Consider the following 10,503-nt stretch of genomic DNA (forward strand, 5'->3'; position numbering starts at 1 on the left):
CATTACAATAATAGCTAACATTTATTGACAGCTTATAATGCCAGGCACATAGTAATTATCACATTATTTGTTATGATGAGTGCATGTCTCATGCACCATAGAATTACCTTCACCATTTTATAATAATAATCACATAAATTAGGTACTATAAATAAACTGAATTCAACAATATATGTTAAACATATAAAGAAATAAATGAGTGAGACAAAAAAAAACTGTGGCTCAAAATGTTTAAAAATTTGCCTAAATTTATATGGTAGAAGGATTAGAAACTTAGGATAAGGCTTAGAGTATAAGTAGCTTTTGGACATGAAAAGAAGGGCATACCAAATTTAAAAAAAAAAACAGCAAGAGGAAAGTTCATAAGCAGAATGAGACCCACTTGCTTCTGGGGAAAGAAACAATAGGTCTAACTAGGACAGGGAGTATGTGTGGTGAAGTATTAGGGAGTACATTTTGGGGAACAGTGCAGTTTCTTGAAGTCTAGGAAGAGTTTGAAAATAATGTAGTAACTATAAGCAGAGTGACATGTATTTTTGGTTTAATAAAAGTGTAAACTGGTAACATTAGATAATGTGGATTTGTCAGGAAGAATTTATCTAATATAGAATTTACAGTAGTCTAAGAATAGAATTATGAGTGTGTAGATTTTGGTAACCATTGCACAGGAAATAGAAAAGATAAGTGTAGAAAATATTTTAAAAAGTAACTATAGAAGAGAAGGGAAAAGATTAAGGAATGGAGGAACAAATATTTAGTGGGAAGGTATATCAAATGATGATATCACTAAAAGAAAAATAGACATAGAATATATTATTTATCTTCATCAAAAGAAAAAATAGAATAGAGATTGATATCTGTTAAAGGAGAGAGAACAATTTCATATGGAGTTTGAGGTGGTAGTTTTATCTCCAAATATAGTCTATGCATAAGTAAGAAGAGCAGACTAGGATAAGATAGAATATCAGGTTTACAAATACATATTTTAAAGTCATGGCATAAAAAAGAGGCACATAGGAAGACTATAAAAAACAGATTTAATGAAAGAGAGGACCCATTTCAAATTCAGACTGTGAAATTGAACTTGAGTAAGTCATTTAACACCTCTGAAAAATAGCTAGCTACTCCATGTTTTAAGCAGAGAAGGAAGTATCTACTTCACAATATTTTCAGCATACAAAGTGGAAGGGCTTTGCAAACTGTAAAGCAATGTAGATAAAGATAGAGTGACAGCTGAACCGGTTTGGCTCAGTGAATAGAGCGTCGGCCTGCGGACTCAGGGGTCCCGGGTTCAATTCCGGTCAAGGGCATGTACCCTGGTTGCGGGCACGTCCCCAGTGGGGGGCGTGCAGGAGGCAGCTGATCGATCTCTCTCATCGATGTTTCTAACTCTCTATCCCTCTCCCTTCTTCTCTGTAAAAAATCAATAAAATATATTTTAAAAAAAGATAGAGTTACATGGTTAAAGTCATGAGAATGAAAGGTAGATTTTTAAAATTTTATCTTATTGTGGAAAGTATTACAGATGTCACCATTGTTTTTTTCCCATTGGCCCCCTCCACCCTGCATCCAACCCCCCCCCCCCACACACACACACACACACACATACCCGGCTTTCACCACACTATTGCCTATGTCCATAGGTTATGCATATAAATTCTTTGGTTAATCTCTTCCTTCTGTTCCCTCTGAGATCCATCAGTCTGTTGCATTCTTTTTTTTTTTTACTATGGCTTTGTCCGGAAGGACATCCGGAAGGACATCTGGAAGATGTCTGGTCTAATTAGCATATTACTTTTTTATTAGTATAGATGCTATTTTCTATAGTGTTCTATAATTTTAAAAGAGTGTTCACACACATTGTCTTATTTGAGACTGAACAAAACTCTGAAGTAAATAGAGTATTTCCCCATCCCAGGTGCCAATGGAAATGGCCCACATAAATCACTGAGCAAATCCTAGAGGTTGCGTACCCTTTGTGTGCACTGTGAGGCCAGCTGGTGGCCACCCTTTCTACTTAGAAGTGTATATTTCTGGACCTGAAAGAAGTGGCACACAATTTCCAAATAAAAAGTTGTGTCACTCATAGTCAGCTAGAGGACACGGTAAAAAATGGTCTATAATCATCAGAAATATACACTTCTAAGCATGGGACATAGCAGATCCTGACCATTTAGAACAGCGGTTCTCAACCTGTGGGTCGAGACCCCTTTGGGGGTCGAACGACCCTTTCACAGGGGTCCCCTAAGACCATCGGAAAACACATATATAATTACATATAGTTTTTGTGATTAATCACTATGCTTTAATTATTTCATTTTCTTTTAATAATTAAATCTTTATTGTTCAGATTATTACATTTGTTCCTCTTTTTTCCCCCCATAACTCCCCTCCTCCCAGTTCCCACCCCACCCTCCGCCCTCACTCCCCACCCACTGTCCTCATCCATAGGTGCATGGTTTTTGTCCAGTCTCTTCCCGCATTTCCCACACCCCTTCCCCCCCCAAGCATTGTCAGTCCATTCCCTTTCTATGTCCCTGATTCTATTATAATCACCAGTTCATTCTGTTCATCAGATTATTTATTCACTTGATTCTTAGATTCACTTGTTGATAGATGCGTATTTGTTGTTCATAATTTGTATCTTTACCTTTTTCTTCTTCTTCCTCTTCTTAAAGGATACCTTTCAGCATTTCATATAATACTGGTTTGGTGGTGATGAACTCCTTTAGCTTTTCCTTATCTGTGAAGCTCTTTATCTGACCTTCAATTCTGAATGATAGTTTTGCTGGATAAAGTAATCTTGGTTGTAGGTTCTTGGTATTCATCACTTTGAATATTTCTTGCCACTCCCTTCTGGCCTGCAAAGTTTCTGTTGAGAAATCAGCTGACAGTCGTATGGGTACTCCCTTGTAGGTAACTGACTGTCTTTCTCTTGCTGCTTTTAGGATTCTCTCTTTGTCTTTTGCTCTTGGCATTTTAATTATGATGTGTCTTGGTGTGGTCCTCTTTGGATTCCTTTTGTTTGGGGTTCTCTGCGCTTCTTGGACCTGTAAGTCCATTTCTTTCACCAGGTGGGGGAAGTTTTCTGCCATTATTTCTTCAAATAGGTTTTCAATATCTTGCTGTCTCTCATCTTCTGGCGCCCCTATTATTCTGATGTTGGTACGCTTGTAGCTGTCCCAGAGGCTCCTTACACTATCTTCACACTTTCGGATTCTTTTTTCATTTTGCTTTTCCGGTTGGGTGTTTTTTGCTTCCTCGCATTTCAAATCTTTGACTTGATTCTTGCGCTCCTCTGGTCTGCTGTTGGGAGTCTGTATAATATTCTTTATTTCAGTCAGTGTATGCTTACTTTCTAGTTGGTCCTTTATCACACCATCGAGGGTCTCATTAGATTTCCTGTACATCTCATCAAGTTTATCGACAGCCTCTAGAAGCCTCTTGAGAGACCTCAAAAGTGTGGTTTTGAATTCTATATCCAGTAGCCTGCTTTCCTCCGGTTCTGTCCTTTGTGGCCTGTTTTTTGTCTTGGCATTTTTTTATGCTTCGCTGTGTCGATAGAGTGGCTTTCCGTGTTAAGTGTCCCAATTATCTGAGGTAGACACTCTTGGTGCACCCCCTTGTGGTCTCTGTGAGCAGTCTTGTAGTCAAGCCTTGATTGTTGTAGGTAATTACTACTTGACCTCCAGGCCAACTGGCTGTGAGAATCAGCTGTGTTTGCAGTGGGAGAACTTCTGTCCTCTAGGGAGGTGCTAATCTAGCCTTTGCCTGAGGCTATCCAGCAAATGGCTCTGTGCAGGGCTTGGGCAGGGCGGGTCCCACAGGATCAACAGGGCGGAGGAGGGAGCAGTTATGGCTGCTCTCAGTCCGTCCCCAGGGGCTCTGCCTCTGTCCCAGCCCGCTGCAAACCTCGGAGGGACCGAAGCCAGACAGTCCCGCTTCGCCCGTTTGAGTCTGGGTGCCTAGAGACTCGCCCGGATCTGGAGCTCAGAGTCTGAGGCTCCCTCCGGACTGAAACAGTCAACCGTGCCCTCAGCCACCAGCCCGTGCCGTGCGCACTCCGCACCTTAGTATTTTACTTCAGCACTGCGCCTCCTCAGATTCTCAGTTCCTCCTAGTTGTAGAACTTCCATTCAGCCAGCCTTCCTGTGGTTCTGGATGATGTCCGTTCCGTCTTTTAGTTGTATTTTTGAAGTGGTTGTTCGAGGCAGCAAACTCCCGCGTTAACCTATGCCGCCATCTTGGTTTCTCTCTGTTGCATTCTTCTATGTCTCTAGATCAGGGGTGGGCAACCCCTGACATGTGTGCCAAACATGGCTTGCCAGTAACTTTTGCTGGCACGCGAAACCCTCTCTTATAATCTTCCATTTACAATTGTGAATCTTTGTTCTCAGTGATGAATTTTGTTAAGTCTCATAATAGGAGTAGCCTGACGGATGAAAGTAGTAGCTCGTGCATATCTCTGAAGGTCACGAAATATAAACCTGATGTAAAATCTCTGTCATCAGCGATGCAGCAGCAAAAGTCCCACTGATAATATCAAATGGAGTCATAAAGTTTTCTGTCGGACTATCAGTGTACATGTATACATTAAAAAATAAATGCATTTTTCATCATCATATACTGTGTTTTTGTCGCTCGAATGAATTTTATTATTTCTTCAAGGTTCTTCACATACATACACCTTAAGAGATATCAAGTAGGTGTAACATGTTCTCAAAAAATTAGGGTTGGCACGCAGAAGAATTTTGAATCAGAGATTTTGCTGGTTTTGGCACGCACTCACAAAAAGTTTGCCCACCCCTGCTCTAGATACTATACAGCTGTAAAAAAGAGGCTCTCTTACTCTTTGAGAGTATTATGCTAAGCAAAATAAGCCAGTTAGAGAGAGACAAGTGTCATATGATCTCACTCATCTGTGGAATCTAATGAACAACATAAACAGATGAACAAAATAAATTCAGAGACATAGAAGCATGGAATGGACTGGACTGATGAATCTCAGAGGGAAGGGGTGGGGGAAGAAAGAGATTAACCAAAGAACTTATATGCACAGTTAGAGGCCCGGTGCAAGAAATTCAAGCACGGGTAGGGTCCCTAGGCCTGGCTGGCAATCAGGGCCAATCTACGGGGCAACCGGTGGGGTGATGGGGGGGGGGTTGCTGGCACCTGTGTTGGCCGGCCTGGCGCTGCCCGCTCACCAGCCCTACCCCCTGCCATTGCTGCTGGTCGCCTCCCTCTGTGGAACAACTGGTGGGGCGATTGGGGGGCGGGGTGGGGGGCTCTGCTGGCACCAGCCTTGGCTGGCCTGGGGCCTGTGGGCAGGGGGTAGCTCCTGCATTGAGCGTCTGCCCCCTGGTGGTCATTGCGACCGGTTGTTCTGCTGTTCAGTCGATTTGCATATTAGGCTTTTATTATATAGGATATGCATAACCCAAGGACATAGACAATAGTAGATTTAACACTATGTTTTCTTAAGGGCTTTGAATTTGAGACTTTAGCCTTCTTTTCTTGATTGAAGACCCACATCTTACTGTGTTACAGAGAAGATGTTTCATTATTACAATCATTAAAAAGGTCCTTGGCCCTATCTTCTTCTAAAACATGGTAAAAATAATTCCTTTCTAAATTCAGACAAATCACTGAATAATCTTCTCTGAGGCTTGCTTAATTTGAAGATATATAACTTTAACTGGCAAATAAAGGAATAAGGAAGATAATCCCAGTTCAAAAGTTCTTGTAGCATATTTACTTTAATAAAGAAGTATCTTAAATATCACTTATACTCACTATTTTTTTTTCATTTTCAACCTTGAGATTGCACACTATATTATTAATATACACATTTAACTATATTGACTGCATGATAATAAATTCTTGATTTTATTATTTCTAAAGTTACTAATTACATTAAAATAAATGCTATCTTAGGAAAAATTTGAAACATAGATGCTTGAACAGTGTATAAGTTCTTGGAGAAGCAGGGCCAGGTATGTTTTGTGTTCTTATACTATGTTCATAATATAATTTTTAAAAATTAATGCGGAAACATATTTTTATTCATTTTTATCCATTTTGGTTGAATGATACCTATGGATCTTGGCATCTCTTTAGGAAATCACAACTCAAATTTGGATACATAATGAAAAATTGCAGGATATAAATTCTAAATAAATGATTACATTTTACTTAATTTTTATTCCTCTGTTTTCCATATGCTTGTCAAGGTCTGAGCTATTGATTATAGGTGTCACAGATATCAAATTCCACCGCCCAAAGTCTCCAAAGGATTATATGGCAATTGTTCTGATCCTTAGCCAATAGGTTTGAGCATCCTCAGAACAGGGATTATTTCTTAACTTAATCTTTGCATAACCAGCACCCTGGACAGTGCCAGACATAAAATAGGCACTTATCTATTTTGGAGCAGATGATACATGAATGATTTTGCCATGATAATATACTTATCTGATATATAGCTGGAGATTTGGTTCACCATGGCTTGAACTTCTTTTTTATTTTGCTACAATGATATTGCTTGTATGCAAACTACTACTAAATTGTTTCAACTTCATTTTAATGAGAGATGTTACACTTGGTAAATAAAATATTACACTAAAATTCATGTTATATAAAAAATTATTATTTCAAGGCATTGACCTCCTTTTAGATACAAAACCACAATATTAAATGTAAGAAATTTTAATTTTTAAAAATACCCTTTTAATTTAAAAAAAATTTAATTTTTAAAAATACTTTCTAAAGCAGTGTTTATTTTATTCTCATCTTTAAATTCACTAAGGAATTCTTAGAGGTAGGAGGAGACCTTCATGTTTTCCATCCCACTCCCCACTCCCCCCTGCAAAAAAAACAAAAAAACAAAAACAGGGTGGTAAAAGAGAATTTTCCAGTCAGATTCTTTTTAAATGTTATTGTTGTGGAACAGTATGGACCAGTGTACATCTTACAGGCATCAATTCTGAATCGCCCACCAGCCCAATTCCTTAAGCTCGTATCGTATAAACACACTCGTGATGATTCCTGTTACACACATGCACTACTATAAAGAGTACGGATCCTAGCAATTGGTGCTGAATTCACAGAGAAACGAGAGCTTGATAGAGAAGAAAATGTGCCGAGGGCAAACTCGGCTATAAACGCGCTCTGTAAACCGGTATTTGTTCTGTTTGCACTAAAGGAGTCGTGGCATCACAGGAACCCTTTGTCTGTGGGATGGTGGGTCTGGCAACCATGTCTACTCATAAAAACGACGTCTGCTGACTCCGCCCGGGCTGGGGGTGGGGACGTGCACCGCGTGGAGAGCTCGCCTGAGAATTAAAGTGAGCGAACAAAGAGAACTCCCCGCAGCCGCCCGCCAGCGCCTCGCAGCTGCATCGGGAGACAGTCACGCCCGGAAGGCTGTTCACATCCGTCTCCCGGCGAAAAGAATCCAGTGAATAATTGATGGAGATTGAGCGAGCCCAGGACAAAGCTTTGCAGAAAAACAGTGCATCGGATTTCGAGCTGTTTGGGAACCATCTGCCCAGTACGGGATACGGGAGTGCAGCAAGTACTTTGAGCCTGGCTACAGAGCTTCCATCTCGGGCGTGGCTGGGCCTTTTTGTCTTCTTGCCACCCCCACCCCTTCCCCCGTCCCCGCCTTCTTCTCCTTCCTCTGGAAAGTAGCCTCTCTTTGGTTACTTCTACTGTGTCCTCCCTTGCAATCCCGCCCCCTCCCTTGCCTAGCCGGTGAGGTCAGCTCATGAATATCATTGCGCTTCCTGGGGAGCGTCTGGCACGGCTTGGTACCTCCGCGGTCCCCTGCTCCGAGCCGCAGCTCCAGCCCGGCCGCGGACCGCCTGGAAGTAAGCCGCTCCGGGGGCCGCGGAGTCCACAGGTTAACGCCATTGTTTGGAGAAATCCAGTGGGTGTGGAACTGGGGCCGGTGGGCCCAAAGTCTTGCTTACCCAGAAAGTCGATATGATGCTACGAAGTTAAACGTTCCTGGTCTCTGGACAAAACAATAAACCCTGCGGTCGCTGGAAGATCAGAAGGAAAGCGCTGCTGATTTGCATCAACTTCCAACCATCTCCTCTGCTGAGAAGTGAGCGGTTCTCCTGGATTTCTAAATGGATGGGGATGAAAGACAGGGTAGGTTAACGGGTAGATAAAACTGCAGATTAAACGTGTTCCTTTGGGCTGTTCTGGGGTTGCTTGGTTGATCATTTCTGCGGGGAAGAGACACAGCATCTTGTCACTTGGGGCGAACCACGTGACAGCAGTCAGATACCTTTGCTTGTGGAAGCCCAGCTTTCTCCTGGGCTAGGCCTGTCTGGGGACCGAGTTTAGTGTTTCCCGGTGGCTCTCAGCTCCAGGATGATTCTGCCCAATTCAAAACAAAAATAAGTTTGCATTGGCAAAATAACTTGTTTGAGTGATCCACGTTAGTGTGACCCACACAGATGAACCAGGCCACACATTCCAGGAGTATGTGGCTCCAAGAGATCAGTAGAAAATAAGTTGGTGGACAGCTTTTACCCCCCTCCCCGAGTCTTCTTTGTTCACTTTTATTTTCCAAACTGAGTTGGAAGGAGATCCCGAGAAGAGAAAGGGAGTTGGAGAAGGCCCTCCAGTAATATTTCTTTATAACATGAGGATTTACTGCGTGTTGACTAAGTTATGCTTCTGAAAATAGACAATAATAAGAAAAATGCTAGTGAAGTAACTAGCAAGTATCTCGTCTCCTAACAGGAAGATTTTTCTAAAGCAGAACTTTCTGCCTCGTCATGCCCTTTACAGTGCTTTAGAGGAAAATTGTATTTCTAAGGAAAAGGCACCTAATTGACTAGCTGACTAGCTAGCTGGATCACTAGGGAGAACCCAGGAGGCAATGGTTTGCTATTTTCCAGATTTTAAATACCATGGACGGCTTCTTCTTTGAAAAAATACACAATAGAAATTGGTCTTATCACCATGAGTTAGGATGCAGCAGCCTTCTGGGTGCAGAGCGAGGATGCAGCAGCCTTATTGGTTGCAGGGTCATCCTGTCTCAGAATTTGGCTCCATAGGAGGGACTGGGCACTGGAAAAATATTACTCTGCCTATGATATATCATCTGAGAAGATGCTTAAGAATAAAAATATTTTCTACCTAGCAATTACACTTAAACATAAAAAAATTCACAAAACTATGAAATGTGGATAAGTGTAGAAAAAGTCATCACCTGTATTTTAAAGAAATTTTGCACATCTGTCAATAAACTTTTCTAAAAGTTTTTAAAAATTATTTCCCAACGCTTAAAAAGTAAAATCCTTTCAGAACTGCTAATGACTAAACTACATAGATGATTTCTAGTGCCATTATTTTCTTGAAAATGAAATTGATTTTTTAAATATATATATATTATAGTAAAAAGGAAGTTGGGTGCGTATTTCCAATTAAGAACATTGAGAAAAGTATCATTTATCCCTAGGAAATTTTCTTCAGGAGCCTCCTTCATAACCCTTTTCCTGCAATTGACACTGGGAATATTAATTATACAGAACCCTCTCTACTAAAGTATGCTATAAATTGCAGTTTTGAGGTGAGAAAAACCAAAGTTTAAAAATTAGGGTATTTATAACTCTAGTTGACATCTCCTTTTCCTCTGAAACTTCTTCTGGACTTTACCCTCTTTTTTAAAAAAATATCTTCCTTGCCCTCCATTCCTTTTCTGGCTCCATGTCTCACCCTTGCCAAAACATGCTACTTTGAGAATGTAAGGTTCAACTGCTTTCACATCGCCATCATTTTAATGGAATGGGTTGGAGATAGCGCCTCCCTTGGCAAAACGAGAATGGACAATTCTGCATCTTACTCCTAAAGTCAAGGCCTCTATTAAGCACCTTCCAAACCTCATTTTCAAGGACTTTTCTTGCATTGCTCTGTAACAATGCAGACAGCTTGTATGTTTCCTTCTTTTGTTTCTGTTCCAGATTAGAAAGGAAGTTTGGTGGCGGTGAGGAGGGAAGAGAGTGATCTGGCGATGGACCACTCTAAATCGCATCCAGTAGATTCTTCCTAGACAGCCATGAGTCAGCCACCGACCGAGAGCGCTGCCCCTGCCACAGCCGCAGCTTCCGCTGCCACCGCCGTCACCGAGGCTCGCCTGCACCCGGAGGGCAGCAGCAGAAAGCAGCAGCGAGCTCAATCACCCGCTAGACTGAGAGACAACACGGTCCGACAGACCACAGCAGCTACCCGGTCCCCGGTGAGAGCAGACACTAAACTCAATTCTGTTCGGCAGCAGCAATTGCAGCAGCAACAGCAGCAGCAGCAGCAGCAGCAGGGCAACAAGACCGCGGGCCGCGCGGTGCCTGGGGCCTGCAGCCGAGGAAGCGCAGGCGGAGGCGGGGCGGAGAAGGCGGCGCCCCCGGCTCCAAAGGGGCCGTGCCCGGAGCTGTCCAGCCCGCGGCTGGTGCTGAAGCGGCCACCGCGGCAACCCTGGCCTGGTGGCGGCCG

Source organism: Myotis lucifugus, unplaced genomic scaffold (genome assembly GCF_000147115.1).
Source record: "Myotis lucifugus unplaced genomic scaffold, Myoluc2.0 scaffold_150, whole genome shotgun sequence".
NCBI classification, from domain to species: Eukaryota; Metazoa; Chordata; class Mammalia; order Chiroptera; family Vespertilionidae; genus Myotis; species Myotis lucifugus.